The 24,588-nt window shown below is 40.8% G+C and overlaps 8 non-coding genes across 8 annotated transcripts; 4 read left to right on the top strand and 4 right to left on the bottom strand.

The window, feature by feature from the left end:
• Positions 1-10,435: 10,435 nt before the first annotated feature.
• On the bottom strand, positions 10,436-10,508 carry TRNAV-CAC (transfer RNA valine (anticodon CAC)). The gene has a single exon. It is a non-coding gene; the product is annotated as a tRNA-Val (tRNA).
• Positions 10,509-10,573: 65 nt separating this feature from the next.
• On the bottom strand, positions 10,574-10,646 carry TRNAV-AAC (transfer RNA valine (anticodon AAC)). Its single transcript has one exon. It is a non-coding gene; the product is annotated as a tRNA-Val (tRNA).
• A 63-nt stretch (positions 10,647-10,709) lies between these two features.
• On the bottom strand, positions 10,710-10,782 carry TRNAV-CAC (transfer RNA valine (anticodon CAC)). The gene has a single exon. It is a non-coding gene; the product is annotated as a tRNA-Val (tRNA).
• A 751-nt stretch (positions 10,783-11,533) lies between these two features.
• Positions 11,534-11,606, bottom strand: TRNAV-CAC (transfer RNA valine (anticodon CAC)). Its single transcript has one exon. It is a non-coding gene; the product is annotated as a tRNA-Val (tRNA).
• A 6,369-nt stretch (positions 11,607-17,975) lies between these two features.
• On the top strand, positions 17,976-18,048 carry TRNAV-CAC (transfer RNA valine (anticodon CAC)). Its single transcript has one exon. It is a non-coding gene; the product is annotated as a tRNA-Val (tRNA).
• Positions 18,049-18,937: 889 nt separating this feature from the next.
• On the top strand, positions 18,938-19,010 carry TRNAV-CAC (transfer RNA valine (anticodon CAC)). The gene has a single exon. It is a non-coding gene; the product is annotated as a tRNA-Val (tRNA).
• A 63-nt stretch (positions 19,011-19,073) lies between these two features.
• On the top strand, positions 19,074-19,146 carry TRNAV-AAC (transfer RNA valine (anticodon AAC)). The gene has a single exon. It is a non-coding gene; the product is annotated as a tRNA-Val (tRNA).
• Positions 19,147-19,487: 341 nt separating this feature from the next.
• TRNAV-AAC (transfer RNA valine (anticodon AAC)) lies at positions 19,488-19,560 on the top strand. The gene has a single exon. It is a non-coding gene; the product is annotated as a tRNA-Val (tRNA).
• The last annotated feature ends 5,028 nt before the right edge of the window (positions 19,561-24,588 follow it).

Genomic DNA, 24,588 nt, shown 5'->3' with positions numbered 1-24,588 from the left:
CAAATCGATTTGCGTATAGCTTTTAAAAATTTGGATGACATCCCAACGCGAGATTTTTTTCGAATTTTCGAAAAATTCTCGACGAAGTTATACGCAAATTAGTAACCGAGAACCCCGGGTATAATCGGGTTCGATTTGTTTTAAGCTCCCCCGGATTGACGACCCCCGTTAATATTAAGTTTATAAAAATTGACAAATTTACCAGTAAATGAATTATGCGCACCATCTATAGAGTAACGCAATCTAGTCGGGACTTTGTCTTTAATGGGGAAGATTTTCAGTTTGACATTATTTTTTTAAACCTCGATGCGAATATAGGAGTTTATTATAAGTCCATTAAAAACAGAACTTTGGTTAATTTGGATTATTTCGTTAGACACCATAAATGGCGTGATATTGATTAATAAAATGTAATATTAAGACAAATAAAAAATTGTTTTATTGTGAACAATATCTGTGTACATGTTTTTTTAGATGTAAAGATAAATATAATAAAGCAACATAGTCGTTAAGTTTAAGGTTATTAGCGTAAATAGCGTCTAATATCGTCTGTCTAGCCACGCCCTGGCAGCGGAGTGCTAGGTAAAGACTACAATGCAGACCGCACAGTTGAAAAAATGGATGTTGAATTTGCTGTTTATTGTAAACAACTCGTTTCCCGTATCGTTTTAAATTAACTTTATAGTATCGCGGTGAATTTCCGTAAGTGCAAAACATTTCTACGGTATTGTTATTAACAAAGATGTTCTCCGGCCTCTCCAGCAGCTTCGTTATTGAATATGAAGCAAAATTTGGGTCTTTTAGGATGTGCTGGGAGTTTATATATTGGGAAGCATCCTAAATAGTAGGGTCGCGTTCTTTTGTCGCAAGTTAAAAGAGCGAGGGTCGCGTTCTTTTGTCGCAAGTTAAAAGAGCGTTTATTTGCGAAGTGTTCATAATTTAGTCTCGGGTAACGAGACTTTTTGTAATTCGGCACCGTAGAAAACACCCAAAATTTGCTCCCCCTTTAAATCCGCTACGCGATAGACGGGTGGTGACCTGGGTATGACATCAACAACGCGGAATATTTCGTCAGTAAACGTGCCTCCCGAGCTAGTTTTTCTAAATACTCGACTAGCTATAGAGAGACGCACGTGATCCCCAACTTTAAGCCTCGGTGCGTATCGATTAATTCCGTTTGATTTCCCGTACAGTTTATTCCAAATGATTGATTCGTTATCTATATTAACATGAGTAGGTGCAATTACAGTAGTTGAATGAACCCGTTCATTATAGGCTTGAGTAATTAAAGGTAAATATTTAACGTAATTTTTATTCCCCGTGGCTGTAATAACCCGGGCAATTTGTTCCTTAATTGTTCTAATAAAGCGTTCAGCTAGACTGGCCTTATGCTGACTCCGGGCAAAATGTATTTGCACATTGTGACGTTTCAAGAAGGAAGCAAAGTTGCGCGAACTAAATTCGCCCCCGTAGTCGGTGTATATTTTTAAAGGAATCCTCTCTCGAAATATTTTTTTAAAAGCTTCGATAACCTCGCCAGATGTTTTGTTTCTAAGAGGTACTGTCCATCCGTAGCGGCTTAAGACGTCAATGACGCACAAAACATAGCGAATATTTTTATTAAAACGTTTTAATTTTGGTAGATCCAACAAATCAGCTTGAAAAACGTCATCGATAGTCGAGGCGTACACCTGATTGGTTTTGAATCGGAAACGTCGAAATCGGTGTTTCGTGTAGGCGGGTTGTTTCTCGAGAAAGGCGACTAATTTTGCTTTTGGCACGTGCGGTAAGGCCTTTTGTAATCTCGCTAGCGACCCATAAGCGGCCGGATTAGCCACGTCGTAATAAATTTTTCTAATTTTAGCGTCCATGTCTTAACAAGTATAAATAACGACTAAATAGTTTCCCAATAAACAACTTTATTTAATACACACAAAGGTATTTTATAAAAACAATATCAGTTAAACAAATACGATATATCAGTACATTTATCTTAATAGCCATAAATCAAGGCATTCTTTAAATCGGTAAAACTGTTGACAAAATAAGCGTAAATATCCTCTTGATCCTCGATCCAGCCATGGTCGGTCTCAAATTGATGCAAAATTTTCTCACGATCCAGTTGAGGCAGCGCTTCGTGCAAATTATGTTCGACTCGATCACTGAAATTTGTGTCAAATTCCGAGCAGCTTTGAGAGTGGCATATTTGTTTTCGACACTCAACGTTGGCGCAAGTGGAAGTGACGTCAAACAAAGTGGTAGTGAGCTCGTTTAAAATTAATTCGCGCATGCGACAGACAGCTATCCCTTTAGCCTTGAGAGCCTCGTCAATCAACGGCTTTAAATCGATCAATGTCTGCCATCCTGTTTTGTTCAGGCTGAATCCTTCGCTGGTGCTAAAGTTGAGGAAATAACGACTGCCGCTGCCTCGTTCATAGTATCGAAGATCGATTAGACGTTCATCTTTCGAGTTGACGAAGCATTCCAGCTTGATGCGCTCTTTGACGGGCAACCAAATATGATAGCGAGGTATTTTTCCGTCAAAAAAGGACGTGAGTTCATTTTGAAACCGAAACAAAGCGTACCAGGCGTTAGGTTTTAATATAGTTTTTGTACGCGTATCCGATCTCTGAATTAAAATTTTAGGTTCAATCGATTCGATGACGCAAATGTCGAGCTTTGGTGTGACGGTGTGTACTTGGTGCATATTGGCGCGCGACTGATATTGTATTTATAAAGTTTTAGTCTTTTATACGTTGGGGTGATTATAAATAATTTCTCTATTTTTAGATATAATTAATTGGTTGTTCGGAAATTCGGCCATGGCAATGCACGTGACGTTTTCGGTTAGCGGAGAGCTAAATCTTAACGATAATCGCAAGTTACCAGTCTAGGGCATGGAATTTAGACCTAACGAAGCGAGATGTTCTCTACTCAAATCAAAAACAACGACAAAAAAGCCTTTTTTATATAAATCGTAAGAAATTATATTTCCCCGGTCAAGACCTAATATTTCGAGCCCCTCGAATAAAGAATTGTAACATCTAACGTATTGATCGTCGTCAAAATTAGGCATAAACGGGATATCGGGATAATTTTGTGAATTTAAAGAGAATTGCATGAAATCGAGTTTGAAGTGTTGGAGATCCAGGGGGTTAGAAGTTGCTTCCCCTACAAATTTTTTATTAGTAACGAAAGCCACGACAGTTCGCGAGGGTAATTGCCCCGTAAACAAGCTGTCCCTAATAAAATCTTGCGTTCCGGTGGTTATTAAGAAATTTTTCATTACAATAGAGTTTACTTCGTAGCGAGCGTTTATTCCCGAATTTAACATCTGAGCGTGAGCTAGTTGCAGTTCGGGATTAACCTCAATTTCGCGCGTAAACAAGGTGCATTCCGTTAAATCAATCTTATACTTTTTGCCCGCTTCATTGTGAATAATAGCGAAATCCGTGGAGCTTCAATGAAGTCTAATTCGCACCTCGATATTATCTAGTAAGAATTTGGGCGTTTTGAACATATCCAAAAATAATTCGCCAATTACATCGCACGTCTTTGATTTTGCCACGCGTTTAGCGCGACGACCAATACCATTATCTTCATTGTTAATTTTGGCATCTTCTAAAGCCGTCGCCGGATCGATAATGGTATCCAAATAATATAACATAGAAGTTAACCAGGAATTGGCCGCCGTTTGTCCATAATTTAAAAGTATTTTAAAATAGGCCATATATGGGTACATATTATTAGGTTGCTGGACGGCGACGCCATTAAGAAATAATTCTACTTGACAAAATAGCGAGGCAATTATTAAATTTGTTACCGAGACTTTCTTTTCCGCATCTGGAACGGCCGTGCCGTCCTCGTGTAAAACGCGAAATTTTAATCTCAAAAGAGTTTTAGTCAAATCATGATAATTGTTAGAGGGAGGAATGATAAATTCTACATATTTAGCATTAGTTAGTGGAGCAATTGGATAATGAGCAGTCGTTTTAGTCCCAACAATATTATTATTCACCACTGGCTTTTCAAATACTTCAAAATCGGATAGAACACTTTCGTAGGTCGACATGTTTAGTCTAGAAAATCGCGTTTAGTGCGTCGCTTAACACGTTTGCTCCGGCTTGTTTTAGCAGTCCTCTTTCGTTTTCGGCCCGTCCCGCTTTTAGTGTTGACGAACCGGTCCACGCCTTTATGTAGTAGGGAATTTATAGATTGCTTGACATTTCGTTTAATCGATTCTCGAGGTGATATTCCGGGGTTTTGTGCATCGCTAATTACTCTACTCGTTAACCCAACAGCTTCGGATGCTAAAGTACTAATGGCCGGCCTAATAAAGGGTGTAATTTTGCGCAATAAAGAATTGAAGATACCGCCAACACTAAAACGACCCCCCGATTGGAAAACGTTTGCGTGTAAAGCCGGAGGGGACGATCCTCTTTGGAAATACAGAGTATATCTATTGGGTACCATCGCTAAAGTTCTATTGACGTCGACGCCTAAAAAACAGTTTAATATATACTTTACCCACATTAAACGGGATATTTTCCCCGTAATCGGATTTCAATTCAATTTCAATTTCTTGTATATCGCTGGTTGAAATTGGATAAAAGTCGATATTATTAAATATTTCCTGGTTCTCCTCGTCTAGCAGCGAAAAAGCCGGCATTTTTATGAAACGTAGCAGAGGGGCTTGACCACCACCCCCTTCTTGCTGACGGATAATATTGGTATAAACAAACATGGCATCGACGCCTCTCATGATATCCGCGGGATACTCTGACGTCTCGTTATTGATATACCGATCCAACTGATTACTACTAAAACCTAACAATCTCCCGAGACTTCGTCCGGGTGTTGTTTTGGGAAACATGATAGAAACCGTATCGTTTAATTTTGAAACCGTCACGGTTCCGTCTACATTCTGCGTAAATTTTAGACTTTTTCTATGCGTCGGCGACATGGCTTCGCTCATAGCACTTAAAACATCGCTAATATGATAGTATACCCCGGGAGGAATCTCGCACGCGTAATTGTCAACTCGTTTGCCTTGAGACCCGGGTACATACGGTTGGTCAGCAAAGTCGGGATCTTCTGGAAATCTATCAACATCGTATTCGCTAGTCCAAAAATTATTATTAGCTGTCAGTGTCATTGATCTTAATCGGGGATTTACCAAAGCTACTCCCGAATGACTGTTGAAAAAATTCTCCCTCTTCGGGAATGTTAAATAACTTGGCCATTGGTCCAGCTACCGATACGCGAACACCTGGCTCTATTTCGAGACGAACATAGTATCTATTTTCCGCTTCCGTTTTGAGAATGTACATTTTAAAATACTGGCGAGGCATATATTCTTGAACACCCAATAACTGATTTATAATTTTTAAATGTAAAGAGAAGGGAATTACCGCCCCGGTCGAAGTCAAATCGCAGGTATATTCGCCCGCGGGTATTTTGATTTTTGTGAAATCAGTCTTAGTAAATAAATACATTACCGAGTCATGGACGCGATAACTGACGAATGTGTCATTAGTTGTTTTGAAATGCGTAAAATTACGCTCTAAAGGTTTACTAGATAGAAACGTCCCACCAACGTATTCAGCTTCTAAATTTAATATATCCCGCAGATCCGAGCTGAATAGCATTTCAATTTTTGATGGACAATAGACTCTAAAATAATGCTCCGCTCCTTGTTTAATAACGCTAAATTCGGCCTGATGCAATCTTAAAGGATCTTTTGTCGAGGCGGCTTTGAGCGCTTCGGCGATATCGTAATAAATCTTAAAATCGTCTTGCAAGGTTTGTGTCGATCTAAACTCGCCTGACACATTAAAACCGATATAAAGCCTTGGTTCTTCCCAAGGGGTATAGCGCTTTATGGTTCTATTGACTCGATATTCCAGGTACGCATTGTTTTCGTTTATGGTATATTCTTGTACCGTCATGCTTAAGGGACCAGATTGGTTGCGTCCTGTGTAGTATTTATCGGGGTCAACGTTGAGCAATTTGGCTAATTGAGGAGAAAATTTAATTTCCACCCATTCCGGTGTTTTGAAATCATACATGATAGCATCACCCCAATTATCTATTGCGTGATATGTTACTTGAATTTTTTTAAATACTAATTTTTCTAAAGTACGGGCTACGGCTCGATAAAGCCCTTCGGCGTTTTTTTCTGGCGTTTTACTGGCTCTAAAAGTTTGCGGTAAGATCAATATCTTATAGTTATCATAATCTTCGGGGTTAATTGGTTTTGGCTCTTTGGGAATAATTGGTTCAGGCTTTTTCTTCGGCGGATCAACCGGCTGCGGAAACAAGGGTTTTTCATCAACCGGTAATATGGGTAGCTCAAAAGTAGAGGATGTTGTAGAGTCTGGAGATTTTGAGAGGTCAGGCTTGGATGGGTCGGGTTTCGATAGGTCGGACTTCGGTAAGTCAGGTTTTGAGGGGTCTGGAAATATATATATTTCCTCAACCTCCGTTGGCGAGGGGGTCGGCGTCAGTGGTTCGAAGGTAGAGGGTTTCGGAGCCCCTGGTGCTGGAATTTTAGGGGGGTCCGGAGCTGGAATTTTGGGGTGATCTGGAAGTTTCAGGGGATCTGGCTCCGGCTTTGACTTTGGTAGTTCAGCCTTTGGTTTTGGTAGTTCGGACTTTGTTGTCTCCGGCTTTGACTTTGGTAATTCAGCCTTTGGTTTTGGTAGTTCGGACTTCGTTGTATCCGGCTTTGACTTTGGTAATTCAGCCTTTGGTTTTGGTAGTTCGGACTTCGTTGTCTCCGGCTTTGACTTTGGTAATTCAGCCTTTGGTTTTGGTAGTTCGGACTTCGTTGTCTCCGGCTTTGACTTTGGTAATTCAGCCTTTGGTGGCTCTGTAGTCAGAATCTTTGAGGGATCTGAAGTAGACGGGGTTGGCCTAGTTGTTGTTGTTGTAGTAGTAGATGTTGGGTTAGTTGTTGTGGTAGATGTTGGCTTAGTTGTTGTGGTAGATGTTGGCTTAGTTGTTGTGGTAGATGCTGGATTAATCGTTGTAGTAGGGGCTGAATTAGTTGAGCTTGGAGGTATTAGTTTATCCGAACTTGGAGGTACCGGTTTAGTCGAACTTGGAGGGGTTGGGTTAGTGGATGGCGAAGTGGTCGTTTTAGGTGGGTCAATTTTCGGAAATGCTGGATAGTAGGGTTTTGGTTGATTAGGCTCTGGGAAGTTTTGTTTTGGAATAGTTATTTTGGGTGGAGGGGTTATTTTTGGTGGCTGTGGTTGTACAAGTACTTCGGGTTCAGTCGTAGCAATAGGTATCGGAAGAAAAGGCGTAGTTTGCGGTAAAATAGGTATAGATGGCGGTACAGGCCTATATTCCGGTTGAGGTTTTTTTCTTATCGGCGGAACTTCGTGGCTTGTTTTACGTTTAATGGCTGCCTTGGGAATGTACTTGCAATCAAATTTTTTATTAAGACTATCTCCAACATTATCAATTTCGATTTCCACGTAATTGTTAGTGTAATTTAAACTTATATTTTTAGCATGCTTTGATACAGGATATTTGGATATATAGGGAACATCTTCGTAATTATTCTCCTTAAATTCAAATAATGTGGTCAAAGGGGAATCAGCTGGTATTTTGAACCGTATGATTTCCTCTCCTAAAACTTGCAGGTAAACGGGAAAGTTTGTATCTAACTGTTTTCCCAGGGCCCCGTCTTTATATTTATTCACTAATTTAAAAGATAATTTGCCTTTTAAATACGGATGACTGTTTACATCATCATTTAACAGCTCGACAAAATTTTGAGGCAGTTCGTACTCTTTGGTCTTGGTATAACGATTGACAGGTATCTCTATTTTTTGATATTCAACAGGCTCTCGAACAGCCGCATAGTTGTCACGGTTTGGGTCACTTACGACCCGAATTTCAAACTTGTTAAACTCTTCGCTTATATTCACCCAATGATTTGGAAATATGATTTCTGCCAACCCAACTTCATAATCACTAGTCAAGTTCAAAGGTTGATGCAAATAATTTTTAAAACTTGATTGGGTATTGTTTGGGTATATATCTAGACACGAATTAGACGCTAAAGTTAAAAAAAAGTCGTCATTCATGACTAACGCCTGTTTATCAACTAACCCCAACTTCTTGAACTAACCTTATTTTATACATAAAAAGATCGTCCATAGCTCGGTGGACTGGCCGGGATTTGAACTCACCACCTTTTGGGTATCACATTAGTAAACCCTGCCTTTACCCATTGAGCTATGGACGATCTTAAAAAACGCGCCGTTTATCTTCATCAAAACGTTAAAATTCATAAACTTTTAAAGTCGTTACCCTTGAAAAATCTACGTAGCTAGGTAATTGACCTTACCCCGATTCCAATAAAAAAAAAGACAACGCCCTGACTAGTTCGAGCCGGTTTTCAACTTGTTTGATGCAGTTATTAAATAAGACACGCGGCTTTAATAGTACGTTAAAGGGTGTGGTCGGTAAAAAATAACTTTCTTAAAAGCATTGCCTCGAAACCTCTTTTAATATTAAATTTGCCCTTCGTATCTTAGTATATAAGCGCGGTGTTTCGAAAAGAAAGTTATCACTTGTTTAACTAGACGCTCTACCCTAAAACTTTTTAGTATCAGTACGAAGATGTCTTCTCCCGCCGATCGTGGACTTAAGCAGCTTATGCTGTGTGAAGATCGTGGACTTAAGCAGCTTATGCTGTGTGAAGATCGTGGACTTACGCAGCTTATGCTGTGTGAGAAGAGACCAAATTCGATTTTTCCATCCGTCTCTTTTCGGGCATAGCTTGAGAAGAGACCAAATTCGATTCATGGGCTAGATTTACGTAATGCTTTCGGGGATACGTACGCTCTAGCCAACTTAAAAAGTTGCCACAGCCATCAGAATGCACGAGCAAAGCTTGTTGGTTGTGGTTCATGAATCGAATTTCACTGCGATAGTCATTTGCGTCCATACAACGGACTATCGCAATGTAGGAGAAATCCTGGGGCCCCCAACCAGACCTGAACAAGAAGACCAGGCCACACAGTGGCTCGGATGTAACTTCCTTCGGGAGGTAAAGGGTCAACGAAGAATTTTATAGGACATGGCCCGTACAAGCCCACAAGCCCTGCCACTGCATAAGGTTCTGCGTACCCTGCACCAGTTGGAGCATGTTCTCTTCAGTGAGGCCTTGACTTCAATGTCCTTCTCAAACTTAACAGCTGTTCGCTCGATCAACGTTGATACGATTCGGAGCCGAAATGCCCAAGATCTTCTTGAGTCAATGGAGGCATGTACTTCAAAATGTGTTTTTTCTAACGCTCCGCAACTAACCTGTTTCTCGGTTATTAAAATTCATCCGTCAACGTTCATCCCGCGCCTCACCACTCCAGGCCACCAGAGGGCCTGAAAAAAGCTTGTGGCCGACGCCCCGCTAGAGTGAATGCAACGTTGATGTCGTGAAATTGTTAATAAAACGCGGCGCTAATTACGATTTAAAGAGCGGCTTTCAGTTAAGATTTCGACTAAAATATCAACTTTTGAAAATCAAAATGTCACTTTGAACAAGATGCTTTTTACACTAGAGATAAGAACAATTACCTTCAAAATTACGATTTAAAGAGTGGTTTTCATTAGCGGTAAAAGTGGCGGTAAATATTTTTGGTTTTTAATTTAGAATTCAGTATGTAACACGGTTTTATATGTGGGAACAAGCCACAACTCAAAGAAAAGAAGTATTGTCCTTCTTAATGACAAACAATGGCAATATCTTTGTTTATATTTATATTCTTGTTATTCTCTATTTTATTGTATATATTATTTGGTATTTGTTATTAAAAAATCTTTATTTGTATATTTGTCTTTGTTTCTCAGACATGGGCTTATAGCGGGAAATTCAAACAGGGATCTGGCAAAATAACACAAGTCTGGGTTGATCCATTAAAAGGATCATAAAGGAGGCAAAGCATGCTGGAAGGCAGGGTATGTCAGATAAGATAAAATAGGCTAATCTTGGTTTGGAAGTTTGGTAGATGATGGTCTGTCGGCCATCTTGGATCCGTGGCTATTTGTATAGTCCCTACTACTCGTGATAACCACTACACCATAAATACGTTGTCAAACAGATTTTTCCCAGAGATCTAGCTTATTATTATGTCCAATCACGATGGTCAAAACATGCATCTACCAGGGCTCGAACCTGGGACCTTTCGCGAGTTAAGCGGACGTGATAACCACTACACCATAGATCGTTGGTTATTCTAAGTTTACGAAGAGATCTACCTTAATATTAGGTCTAATTACGATAGTCAAAACATGCTCGAAACTGGGTCCTTCCGCGTGATAGGCGGACGTGATAACCACTACACCATAAATACTTGGCTATTCTGAGTTTTCGAAGAGATCTTCCTTACTATTATGACAAATCACGATGGTGAAAACATGTATCTACCAGGGCTCGAACCTAAGTCCTTCCGCGGGTGAAGCGGACGTGATAACCACTACACCATAAACACTTTGTTATTCTGAGTTTTCGAAGAGATGTACCTTATTATTATGTCTAATCACGATGGTGAAAACATGTATCTACCAGGGCTCGAACCTGGGACCTTCCGCGTGTTAGGCGGACGTGACAACCACTACACCATAGATACGTCAATGTAAAGTTTTCGAAGAGATCTACCTTATCATTATGTCTAATCACGATGGTGAAAACATGTATCTACCAAGGTTCGAACCTGGGTCCTTCCGCGGGTGAAGCGGACGTGATAACCACTACACCATAGATACGTTGTAATATAAAGTTTTCGAAGAGATCCAGCTTAATATTATGTCTAATCACGATGGTCAAAATATGTATCTACCAGGGCTCGAACCTGGGACCTTCCGCGTGTTAGGCGGACGTGATAACCACTTCACCATTAATACTTGTCTGTTCCGAGTTTTCGAAGAGATCTACTTTATTATTATGTCTAATCACGATGGTCAAAACATGCATCTAACTTGGTTCAAACCTGGAATCTTCCGCGTGTTGGGCGGACGTGATAACCACTACACCATAGTTACGTTGCCAAACAGATTTTTCCAAGAGATCTACCTCATAACTATGTCCAATCACGATGGTCAAAACATGTATCTACCAGGGCTCGATCCTGGGACCTTCCGCGAGTTACACGTGACAACCACTACACCTTAGATACTTGGTTATTCTCAGTTTTCGAAGAGATCTACCTTATCATTATGTCTAATCACGATGGTCGAAACATGTATCCACCAGGGCTCGAACCTGGGACCTTACGCGAGTTAGGCGGACGTGATAACCACTACACCATAAATACTTTGTTATTCTGAGTTTTCGAAGAGATCTACCTTCCTATTATGTCTAATCACGATGTTGAAAACATGTATCCACCAGGGCTAGAACCTGGGACCTTACGCGAGTTAGGCGGACGTGATAACCACTACACCATAAATACTTCGTTATTCTGAGTTTTCGAAGAGATTTACCTTACTATTATGTCAAATCACGATGATGGAAACATGTATCTACCAGGGCTCGAACCTGGGTCCTTCCGCGGGTGAAGCGGACGTGATAACCACTACACCATAAATACGTTGTCAAGCGGATTTTTCCAAGAGATCTAGCTTATTATTATGTCCTATCACGATGGTCAAAACATGTATCTACCAGGTCTCGAACCTGGAACCTTCCGCGAGTGAAGCGGACGTGATAACCACTACACCATAGATCGTTGGTTATTCTAAGTTTTTGAAGAGATCTACGTTATTATTATATCTAATTACAATGGTCAAAACATGCTTGAGAACGAAAACCGGGAATTGACTACACGCAGTTTTGCAGTCATCTTCCGATTTAGTCCGTAGGCCTTTGACAGTACCTCACCAGGCGAGAATCTTTGACGTTTCATCTACATATTATTATTATTACTAAGTAGAGGGGCTCGCGCCCTAGCACCGATGCCATAGGCATATTGTGCGCCCTCGTATTCAGGAATTGAATAGGCCCGTAGCTACAGCGTAGCGAAGAATTAGCTCCACCGTAATAGAGGAGACCCTTGAGGGCTCCACAGTGTGAATCAAAATGTTCTAGTCTAAGCGAGGCGAAGCAGTAGCACTCGCAAAGTACGTGAGCGGATGTTTCATCCTTCTCCCGGCACGACCTGCAGAGAGGGTCGTCGGCAAAACCCATCAGATGGAGGTGTCTATTAAGCCGGCAGTGTCCGGTCAGAAGACCGGTGGCGCTAGACCTGCAGGGACCATTGACTAACTGTTTTGTCTGTCTCTGGCCCTCCATTTTATGCCAGAGCTGGTTTTGTATGACAGTCAACCTGTCATGCAGACTCTTTCTACATAACTTCATGACAAGCTCTCAGTAACCAGGGTCAAACTTATGTTCCATATTTTATGAACTTACGCTTCCGCAGTATTGGTTAGAAACGGGCTTCATTACTCCAAAATGACTATATTTTTCGTCCTTCAGATTTTAGGAAGATTAGTCAAACTATTACTATGCATATATATTTAACAAATGAGCACTTGTTTACTCCAAGAGAGATATAGAGATCGTTATAAGTATATTAGAGAGAATAGTAGTCTTCGATACCCACGGGAAGCAAATGGGGAACCACAGGGGTAAAAGTTTCTCCTCACCTTCCACCCTCCGAAGGGGGGTGAGGTCCTCTCTCTCCTGGTAGAAGCCACCCCCCTGTCTTGGTGAAGGTTTTTACCCTGAGCACGATTCCCGCCAATGCATGTAAAAGGCGGGGGTCTCTGACTTTCACTCGTCACTTTTACCATCTATTTTTTTTTACCCTGAGCGCGATGCTAATACCGATTCGGTATTGGATACGAGAACTCCAAGAGGGTCGTGTTTCTTTTATAGAGGTTGGAAGTGATGACTTCAATAATCCCCGGTTTTCGCGTAAATTCGAAGAAAAATACGTTCGTGCTTCTTTTCCTCGTCCTGTGCATAATGTATCCCACATAGTATTTACCACACACGGAACTGGTTGGGGACTGTGAAGCCCTCCTATTATAGCTTATTTTCTCTCATAAATGTTTTTATATCCGTTGCCAAGGGACCCAAGCCCAAGGAATCAAAATAATAACATTGTTTATTCCCGTCGAAATAAAGACAGACCCGATGAGAGCCATTTTTTTGTGATTATCTAGATTTGTAACATTGGATACCGGATATCAAAGAATATATTTGGGTAGAACATCCCGCGGGTATACGCCCATGAGTAGTATATAAATAAGAGAACGGGATGGGTATGAATTTGCCATAAAGATAACATGGGGTATGATACTGTATGGGAAAATTAACATTGGGTATGAAAATTCGACGGTCTCGAATTTTTCCGAAGCGGCTTTTTTGTGCACCTTGGACGGCACGGAGAGTACGTAAGTTTCACGGTAAAATGAGAACAGAGCGGGACGGGTATGGACCATAGAAATAACATTGGGTGTATAAGTTTTGCCGCCTCATAGTACGGTAGAGGCTGACAAAGGTAGTACGGAGGGTCCGTACATAAATCGACGAGGGGGATTGGATTCTTACCGTTTCAGAGTACGGGGAAGACCGAATTAATTGTACGAAAATTATTTGCCTAATCATCGGTGCTTTCCCTGGTATATTACGGGAGTCTGGGGTCGAAAGAGAACGAAGAATTCTTAAATTTCCTATCCGAGAGAGAGATAGCTCTAGTTTTGTTACGATGAGAGAACTCGAGGTTTGGAATTTCATAAATTGTTTATGCTTGCGTTTCACCCGTACGAGACATTTGTCTGCGGCGGTGTGTTTTTTTTAAATAAGGAAGGTAAATCGGAGTATAGGAAAGAAGAAAAAGTTTTTTTTTGGCGTGATGCGAAATTAAGCAAAATTTTGACGGTCTTTGAACAAATCGCGTACGGTTAGGTATAAGAGATGGGGAAAGTTGGGTATACGTACAGGGTGATAGAAGAAACATGAGTCATGGATGAGGGATATACCCTATGGAATATTACCATAGGTATATACATGCATATACATATTATATGGATTATAGTATTATTAAGGTACAGTTTTCAAAGAAGGTAACAGTAGAGTATGTCTATATAATGAAGCAAAAGAGGAATATCTTTCGGAGAGAAAGGTACAAAGTTCAACAAAAGTTTCGAGGAAAATTTACTATATAAAGCTGAATTTTTACATTTTAAACATCATTCTGAATTACCTTATGCGAGTCTCTTACACACCTCAGAATTTACATAATAATATGATGTATGTATGGTAGTCTATACCTTTGATATTTTACAGTATTTACAAGATATTTTCGAAACTTATGGGAATCCTCTCAAGACCTTCCCTATTTCTACCACCAAAGGGGTAACGGTTACTCCAGATTGTAACATTTTTATTGGAACTTTGGATGGAAGTGTGGGCATCGCTTTAACAGAAAGTCATTTCAAACAACTTCAGGACAAGAACGATCAAATATCTTCCGTCTTGGAAAGCGACTCCATTGAAAATTCTTCGTTTTTCTTCGAAGGATCGGAAACAAGACGAGTCCAGCTAAGCATTTTCCAAAATCGGAGAGTGGTGGACGTGAGAGAAATCATCCTCGGAACTGGGACGAATTATGGAAAGCAGTACCTAACCAAAAGGGGTTTCACCATATCGCAATACCCTTGGAAGACCTTGATGAACAAATACGACGAAGTCATAGCGTATCACAACGAAGTGAAACGGGTCTTCAAAAATATTAAACGAGACGTACTGGACCATATTACTGAATACGTGGATAGGCAATGCAATGGTTGTAAAATTGATCATCCCTCACAAAACAACACGATTGTCTGATGATTGATTGGAACACCCGTTTAGACGCGTATTTTGTAGACGTGATGGATACTATAAGTTATTCCGAAATTACCCATAAAATTGACACCTTTTTAAATGAGGATATTCGCGATGCGATTATGTCTTTCATTGTATGTAACGCTAAAAACATGTTGAATAAAACTGAAGATTTTTAAATTTAACAATAAATAATTGGTATTAAAGTCTCAATTCTCTATATCGTAGCGCATTTATAATCATGAAGCATTTATAATTATGAAGCATCCATTCACTGTGCTTGTCTCAGATCCCACGCAATGTGGCAAGTCACATTTCATTGCGAAATTAATTAAGCATAATGCGTCCTGCATTTATCCACCTCCCCAAAGAATAGTTTGGTGTTATACTGAGCACCAAGAGAAATTATTTAATTCCGTGTTGGAAAATAATCCTAACGTTGAGTTTCACGAGGGTTTATTAGACCCGAGCAATTTGAATCCCGAGGTTAGAAATTTTATAATCCTCGACGATCTATTATGCGAAATAGCTAATAACAAAGACGTCACTAACTTATTTATTCGAGGTTCCCATCACCGTAACACATCGTTACTCATTTTAATGCAAAATTTGTTTTATCACGGGAAAGAAGTTAGGACCCTCAATTTAAATTCCCAATACCTCGTAATTTTTCGTTCGGCTAGAGACGCCTCCAGTGTCTTAAATATCGATAAAAAAATTTCCCTTCTAACAACAAGTTTGTTGTCGATGCATTTCGTCAAGCCGTGGCGAAACCATACGGTTATTTATTCATCGATCTGAAGCCAAACACTGCAGATGAATATCAACTGCGAACGGGAATAATACCAAGGGAAGAAGCCGCTATTTTTGTACCGAAATAAAATGACTATATCAACATCAAAACGGGTGTGTAAAAACTTGAATTTTTTAAAATTTTTGAGCACCTGTAACGCGAAACAGAGGAAGGCTATCATCAAACTATCGAATCGTGACGCTATATTAGCCTTAGTCGAATGTTGTGTAAATGTACTACGCGGTAACATTCAACTAACAGACGGGCAAAAGATACAATAGAAGAAACACCGTAATGTGTTGCATAAACTTTGTAGCACCGTTACTCTCAATCGTTAGTTCAGTTGCAGGCTCTGCCATAATTCGTGCCATAAATAAATAAATGGCTCGGAAAATGATTTTGGTGTCCGAAGACGCTTAACGTCGAATGAAGAATACTACCACCGAAGACGTCGCTCTCGAATCGGACATACCATCCTTGGATAAAGAAATGAAAACTATTCTCGACAACCCTCGTATTTGCGAATCGGAGAAATTAACTTTATATAATCAAACTTTGCAACGACACATTGCATCTAATAGGAAACCAGTTGAAAACCAACAGACATCGGTTAAAGAAACCTGGTACGAAGAAATTGCAACGTCTATCCCGCCGAGCATGCTTACTGACGCGATATCGTTGTATACTTGGACATTGCGGTATATCTCGTGGAACGAACTTGGAGAAATGGAAATTGGGGGAAGGGTCGTGCCCGGATCTAACGTAGTCGATTTAATTTACGATGCGGTTAGAAAACCCATATCAAATACCGACCCAACGGGTTACAAAAGCTTCTACGAAATATTGCAAAATAACAATGGACCGAAAAAATTTATCAAAAACCCTACTAGAGCGCGTGTATTGAAATCATTATTGTTTAACGTGACACCACCCAAACTTAATCAATGGGTGACAATTTGATTGTAATTACAAATAAAACGTTTACGACGAGTTATGAGCGTTTATTTCCGTTTCAAATCTCAAAATGGATGGTTGTACAGAAGTTGTAGCGGAAGGTATCGTGTCCAGATTATTTGAATCCTTTTCAAAAAATCCAAAAATATTAACCGGCGTCTTAATAATATTATGTTTCGTAATAATCGAAGTTTTCGATTTCTTAATATTGTACTATGCGACACGCACATCCGGAAATAGTACCATTTATGGATAAGCTTGGAGTTCTCGTATCCAATACCGAATCGGTATTAGTATCGCGATCAGGGTAAAAATAAAAGATGGTAAAAGTGACGAGTGAAAGTCAGAGACCCCCGCCTTTTACATGCATTGGCGGGAATCGTGCTCAGGGTAAAAACCTTCACCAAGACAGGGGGGTGGCTTCCACCAGGAGAGAGAGGACCTCACCCCCCTCCGGAGGGTGGAAGGTGAGGAGAAACCTTTACCCCTGTGGTTCCCCCTTTGCTTCCCGTGGGTATCGAAGACTACTTTTCTCTCTAATATACTTATAACGATCTCTATATCTCTCTTGGAGTAAACAAGTGCTCATTTGTTAAATATATATGCATAGTAATAGTTTGACTAATCTTCCTAAAATCTGAAGGACGAAAAATATAGTCATTTTGGAGTAATGAAGCCCGTTTCTAACCAATACTGCGGAAGCGTAAGTTCATAAAATATGGAACATAAGTTTGACCCTGGTTACTGAGAGCTTGTCATGAAGTTATGTAGAAAGAGTCTGCATGACAGGTTGACTGTCATACAAAACCAGCTCTGGCATAAAATGGAGGGCCAGAGACAGACAAAACAGTTAGTCAATGGTCCCTGCAGGTCTAGCGCCACCGGTCTTCTGACCGGACACTGCCGGCTTAATAGACACCTCCATCTGATGGGTTTTGCCGACGACCCTCTCTGCAGCTACGGGCCTATTCAATGCCTGAATACGAGGGCGCACAATATGCCTATGGCATCGGTGCTAGGGCGCGAGCCCCCCTACTTAGTAATAATAATAATATGTAGATGAAACGTCAAAGATTCTCGCCTGGTGAGGTACTGTCAAAGGCCTAGTACGGACTAAATCGGAAGATGACTGCAAAACTGCGTGTAGTCAATTCCCGGTTTTCGTTCTCAAGCATGTTTTGACCATTGTAATTAGACATAATAATAACGTAGATCTCTTCAAAAACTTAGAATAACCAGCGATCTATGGTGTAGTGGTTATCACGTCCGCTTCACTCGCGGAAGGTTCCAGGTTCGAGACCTGGTAGATACATGTTTTGACCATCGTGATTGGACATAATAATAAGCTAGATCTCTTGGAAAAATCTGCTTGACAACGTATTTATGGTGTAGTGGTTATCACGTCCGCTTCACCCGCGGAAGGACCCAGGTTCGAGCCCTGGTAGATACATGTTTCCATCATCGTGATTTGACATAATAGTAAGGTAAATCTCTTCGAAAACTCAGAATAACGAAGTATTTATGGTGTAGTGGTTATCACGTCCGCCTAACTCGCGTAAGGTCCCAGGTTCTAGCCCTGGTGGATACATGTTTTCAACATCGTGATTAGACATAATAGTAAGGTAGATCTCTTCGAAAACTCAGAATAACAAAGTATTTATGGTGTAGTGGTTATCACGTCCGCCTAACTCGCGTAAGGTCCCAGGTTCGAGCCCTGGTGGATACATGATTCGACCATCGTGATTAGACATAATAGTAAGGTAGATCTCTTCGAAAACTCAGAATAACAAAGTATTTATGGTGTAGTGGTTATCACGTCCGCCTAACTCGCGTAAGGTCCCAGGTTCGAGCCCTGGTGGATACATGTTTCGACCATCGTGATTAGACATAATGATAAGGTAGATCTCTTCGAAAACTGAGAATAACCAAGTATCTAAGGTGTAGTGGTTGTCACGTGTAACTCGCGGAAGGTCCCAGGATCGAGCCCTGGTAGATACATGTTTTAACCATCGTGATTGGACATAGTAATAAGGTAGATCTCTTGGAAAAATCTGTGTGGCAACGTAACTATGGTGTAGTGGTTATCACGTCCGCCCAACACGCGGAAGATCCCAGGTTTGAACCAAGTTAGATGCATGTTTTGACCATCGTGATTAGACATAATATTAAAGTAGATCTCTTCGAAAACTCGGAATAGACAAGTATTAATGGTGTAGTGGTTATCACGTCCGCCTAACACGCGGAAGGTCCCAGGTTCGAGCCCTGGTAGATACATATTTTGACCATCGTGATTAGACATAATATTAAGCTGGATCTCTTCGAAAACTTTATATTACCACGTATCTATGGTGTAGTGGTTATCACGTCCGCTTCACCCGCGGAAGGACCCAGGTTCGAACCTTGGTAGATACATGTTTTCACCATCGTGATTAGACATAATGATAAGGTAGATCTCTTCGAAAGCTTTACATTGACGTATCTATGGTGTAGTGGTTATCACGTCCGCCTAACACGCGGAAGGTCCCAGGTTTGAGCCCTGGTAGATACATGTTTTCACCATCGTGATTAGACATAATAATAAGGTACATCTCTTCGAAAACTCAGAATAACAAAGTATTTATGGTGTAGTGGTTATCACGTCCGCCTAACTCGCGGAAGGTCACAGGTTCGAGCCCTGGTAGATATATGTTTTCACCATCGTGATTAGACATAATAGTAAGGTAGATCTCTTCGAAAACTCAGAATGACCAAGTATCTATGGTGTAGTGGTTATCACGTCCGCCCAACACGCTGAAGGTCCCAGGTTCGAGCCCTGGTAGATACATGTTTTGACCATCGTGATTAGACATAATATTAAGCTGGATCTCTTCGAAAACTATACATTACCACGTATCTATGGTGTAGTGGTTATCACGTTCGCCTAACACGCGGAAGGTCCCAGGTTCGAGCCCTGGTAGATACATGTTTTCACCATCGTGATTAGACATAATAATAAGGTACATCTCTTCGAAAACTCAGAATAACAAAGTGTTTATGGTGTAGTGGTTATCACGTCCGCCTAACACGCTGAAGGTCCCAGGTTCGAGCCATGGTAGATACATGTTTTGACCATCGTGATTAGACATAATATTAAGCTGGATCTCTTCGAAAACTATACATTACCACGTATCCAAGGTGTAGTGGTTATCACGTCCGCCTAACTCGCGGAAGGTCCCAGGTTCGAGCCCTGGTAGATACATGTTTTGGGCATCGTGGTTGGACATAATAATAAGGTAGATCTCTTCGAAAACTTAGGATAACCAACAATCTATGTTGTAGTGGTTATCACGTCCGCCTAACTCGCGGAAGGTCCCAGGTTCGAGCCCTATTGGATACATTTTTCGACCATCGTGATTAGACATAATGATAAGGTAGATCTCTTCGAAAACTGAGAATAACCAAGTATCTAAGGTGTAGTGTTTGTGACGTCTAACTCGCGGAAGGTCCCAGGATCGAGCCCTGGTAGATACATGTTTTGACCATCGTGATTGGACATAGTATTAAGTTAGATCTCTTGGAAAAATCTGTGTGGCAATGTAACTATGGTGTAGTGGTTATCACGTCCGCCTAACACGCGGAAGGACCCAGGTTCCAGCCCAGTTAGATACATGTTTTGACCATCGTGATTAGACATAATAATAAAGTAGATTTCTTCGAAAACTCGGAATAGACAAGTATTTATGGTGTATTGGTTATCACGTCCGCCAAACACGCAGAAAGTGATTTAATAAATCACCAAGTTCCCGGCAACCCGCCCAGTCAACACATCATGGCACCGCAACCGCAAAAAATCGCCGCGGGAAGCTTATCAAGCAAATTCGCAATACGGGCAGCTCTTTCTTCAAAGCGTGTTTCGTGATTTTCACGCTTCTCATTTCGACTTTGTTGACAGCGGATTACCAAATGAGCAATTGATTGGTTTAGCGGTGTCAAAATTAAGCGGTGCTATGAAAATGGTCTATGGGGTCAATCGGCAGTTGGAAGTGGACCTGTTATAAATTTCCATTAAACTACGCATCGGTTCCACGAGCAATACAGTTATTTTCATAAAACTTATCGTGTCAGAAGTGGGATTAAACACACGCCCTCAAACGAGGAAAGAATACACAGATTCACATCGTGAACAAATGAAACTAAGCCCCTTGAGTCTGGCGCCTTAGACCGCTCGGCCATCCTAAAGTGGTTTTGTTTAATTTGGACGTTTTAAAATTACATCTCATCCAGTTATTTTCATAAAACTTATCGTGTCAGAAGTGGGATTAAACACACGCCCTCAAACGAGGAAAGAATACACAGATTCACATCGTGAACAAATGAAACTAAGCCCCTTGAGTCTGGCGCCTTAGACCGCTCGGCCATCCTAAAGTGGTTTTGTTTAATTTGGACGTTTTAAAATTACATCTCATCCAGTTATTTACATAAAACTTATCGTGTCAGAAGTGGGATTCAAACACACGCCCTCAAACGAGGAAAGAATACACAGATTCACATCGTGAACAAATGAAACTAAGAAACCTTGTGTCTCTCGCCTTAGACCGCTTGGCCATCCTGACGTGGTTTTGTGTAATTTTGACGTTTTAAAATTACATCTCATCCAGTTATTTTCATAAAACATATCGTGTCAGAAGTGGGATTCGAACCCACGCCCTCATACGAGGACCAGAATACACAGATTCACATCGTGAACGAAGGAAGCTAAGCCCCTTGAGTCTGGTGCCTTAGACCGCTGGGCCATCGTGACGTGGTTTTGTATAATTTGGACGTTTTAAAATTACATCTCATCCAGTTATTTTCATAAAACTTATCGTGTCAGAAGTGGGATTAAACACACGCCCTCACATCGTGAACGAAGGAAGCTAAGCCCTTTGAGTCTGGAGCCTTAGACCGCTCGGCCATCCCGACGTGGTTTTGTGTAATTTGGACGTTTTAAAATTACATCTCATCCAGTTATATTCATAAAACTTATCGTGTCAGAAGTAGGATTCGAACACACGCTCTCAAACGAGGACAAGAATACACAGACTCACATCGTGAACGAAGGAAGCTAAGCCCTTTGAGTCTGGAGCCTTAGACCGCTCGGCCATCCCGACGTGGTTTTGTGTAATTTGGACGTTTTAAAATTACATCTCATCCAGTTATTTTCATAAAACATATCGTGTCAGAAGTGGGATTCGAACCCACGCCCTCATACGAGGACCAGAATACACAGATTCACATCGTGAACGAAGGAAGCTAAGCCCCTTGAGTCTGGTGCCTTAGACCGCTGGGCCATCGTGACGTGGTTTTGTATAATTTGGACGTTTTAAAATTACATCTCATCCAGTTATTTTCATTAAAATTATCGTGTCAGAAGTGGGATTAAACACACGCCCTCAAACGAGGAAAGAATACACAGATTCACATCATGAACAAATGAAACTAAGAAACCTTGTGTCTGTCGCCTTAGACCGCTCGGCCATCCTGACGTGGTTTTGTGTAATTTGGACGTTTTAAAATTACATCTTATCCAGTTATTTTCATAAAACATATCGTGTCAGAAGTGGGATTCGAACCCACGCCCTCATACGAGGACCTGAATACACAGATTTACATCGTGAACGAAGGAAGCTAAGTCCCTTGAGTCTGTCGCCTTAGACCGCTCGGCCATCCTGACGTGGTTCTTTGTAATTTGGACGTTTTAAAATTACATCTCATCCAGTTATTTTCATAAAACTTATCGTGTCAGAAGTGGGATTCGAACACACGCCCTCAAACGAGGACAAGAATACACAGACTCACATCGTGAACGAAGGAAGCTAAGCCCTTTGAGTCTGGAGCCTTAGACCTCTCGGCCATCCCAACGTGGTTTTGTGTGATTTGGACGTTTTAAAATTACATCTAATCCAGTTAATTTCATAAAACATATCGTGTCTGAAGTGGGATTAGAACCCACGCCCTCATACGAGGACCAGAATATACAAATTCACATCGTGAACGAAGGAAGCTAAGCCCCTTGAGTCTGGCGCCTTAGACCGCTCGGCCATCCTGACGTGGTTTTGTGTAATTTGGACGTTTTAAAATTACATCTCATCCAGTTATTTTCATATAACGTATAGTGTCTGAAGTGGAATTCGAACCCACGCCCTCATACGAGGACCAGAATATACAAATTCACATCATGAACGAAGGAAGCTAAGCCCCTTGCGTCTGTCGCCTTAGACCGCTCGGCCATCCTGACGTGGTTCTTTGTAATTTGCACGTTTTGTTGGGAAAGTATTATGTGGATGAATCGGATGGTAAAGTGATATAGAAACTCATTGTAAGTCAATTTCCTGCACCCAACTGTCAAATTGAGGTCCGTATCCACTCCAACGCACCAGCAATTCTACGGTATTATCAGCTTTCTTTCTCTTTTTGTACACTTTTTCAATTTTTAACGCGCAAGTCTCGAGACCTTTTCCCACCTTTTGTACTTCCTCTTTGTAAAAAACTCCCAAAATGGGTTCCGAATTTAACGCCTCCAGTTTATATACCGGTGGCTGCCTCGGTATTTGCTTAATTACTCGAAATAATTCTTCCGAAAAATTTGGGACGTATCTTTTCTCAAAAAGCCCTTTGTTTTTGCTTATTCTGACATTGTCTCCGATTTCAAAATCGTACTTCACAGGAGGACTCCGTATAAATTCTTCCAAATGATTTTGGAATTTTGAGGTGTTACTTCTATAGGTTTACATTTAATTGAACGATGGTAACTGTTATTATAAGAACTAACTAATTTGGGAAGTACATCGACGTACGTATAAGTTTTTTCGAAGTAAAGTATCGATACATCCTTGATTTAAACGATCTGATAAATCGCTCGACAATGCTGGCTTTCACTTCCGAGTTTGCCGCGAAAAACTCAATTCCTCGTGATTTTAACTCAGCTTGAACGGCTTTACACACAAACTCATTCCCATGGTCACTCTTTATTCGTCTTGGTTTCCTTTCACCATCCAGTATCTTTTTCAACGCCTTTACTATAGTATCTCCTTTCCTATCTTTCACCGGTTCAACGAAAGCGTATTTACTAAAAATATCTATACAAGCATGTATATATCGATGCCCTTTTTTTTGTTTGGAAAGTTTCTGGAGGTCAATGAGGTCGGCTTGCCATTGATCGTCTATACCGTACGCTATCGTCTTATTTCGATTATATCGCCACCTGGTATTTTTATGTAGAGTATAGGTATCTTTCTTCTGTAAAAATTCCTTGACGTTTTTTGTCGTTACTTTGAGACCCTTCTCTTTAGCTGAACGATACAATCCGCGAACCCCTTTCTGCTGAGTCTCCGTCGTGTTTTCCGTCGAGTGCGAGTCTAGCTTAAATGTAGCAGGTGATATAATGTAAAACCAGCCCCACTGATGTCAAGTGAATGAAACTTAACTTGTTTGAGCGAGTTGCCTCTGTTTCTATCGAGGTAATGTGGTGAAATATTTTTGACTCTGATAAATGAGATGAACTTAAATTTGCATCATTTAATAATAGAGCTATTTCAATTCGGGGTAAGGAGAGTTTTTGAGGCGGGGTTTCGCCAGTCCCCGCCTAGGTGCCTTATTGTGCGCGAAATTTAGCATAGAGTTTTACAGTGACCGACACGGAGGGAGGGTGACTATGACGATGAAACTGTATACATTGATTATCAGACTGATCTGGATGATGAACCAGATGACGTTCAAAATGTGACATTTTTGTATCTTTATTTGCATTAGATAATAATTTAACATTAGAAGGTTTCATTGAATGAGTTTGAAATAAAATGTGCCAGCATAGAGTTATATTAGTTGAAGGGGGAAACGTCACAGTTGGGCCTGCAAATAAAGGGAGCCAGTTTTCACCCTCCCTCCGTGCGGGCCACTGTAGAACTCTAAGCTAAATTTCGCGCACAATAAGGCACCTAGGCGGGGACTGGTGAAACCCCGCCTCAAAAAC

Source organism: Phalangium opilio, unplaced genomic scaffold, assembly GCF_054372755.1.
Source record: "Phalangium opilio isolate 3A_F unplaced genomic scaffold, DU_Popi_V2 ptg000032l_1, whole genome shotgun sequence".
NCBI classification, from domain to species: Eukaryota; Metazoa; Arthropoda; class Arachnida; order Opiliones; family Phalangiidae; genus Phalangium; species Phalangium opilio.
Note: the sequence above shows the minus strand (reverse complement) of the source record. Positions and strands in the feature narration are given on the sequence as shown.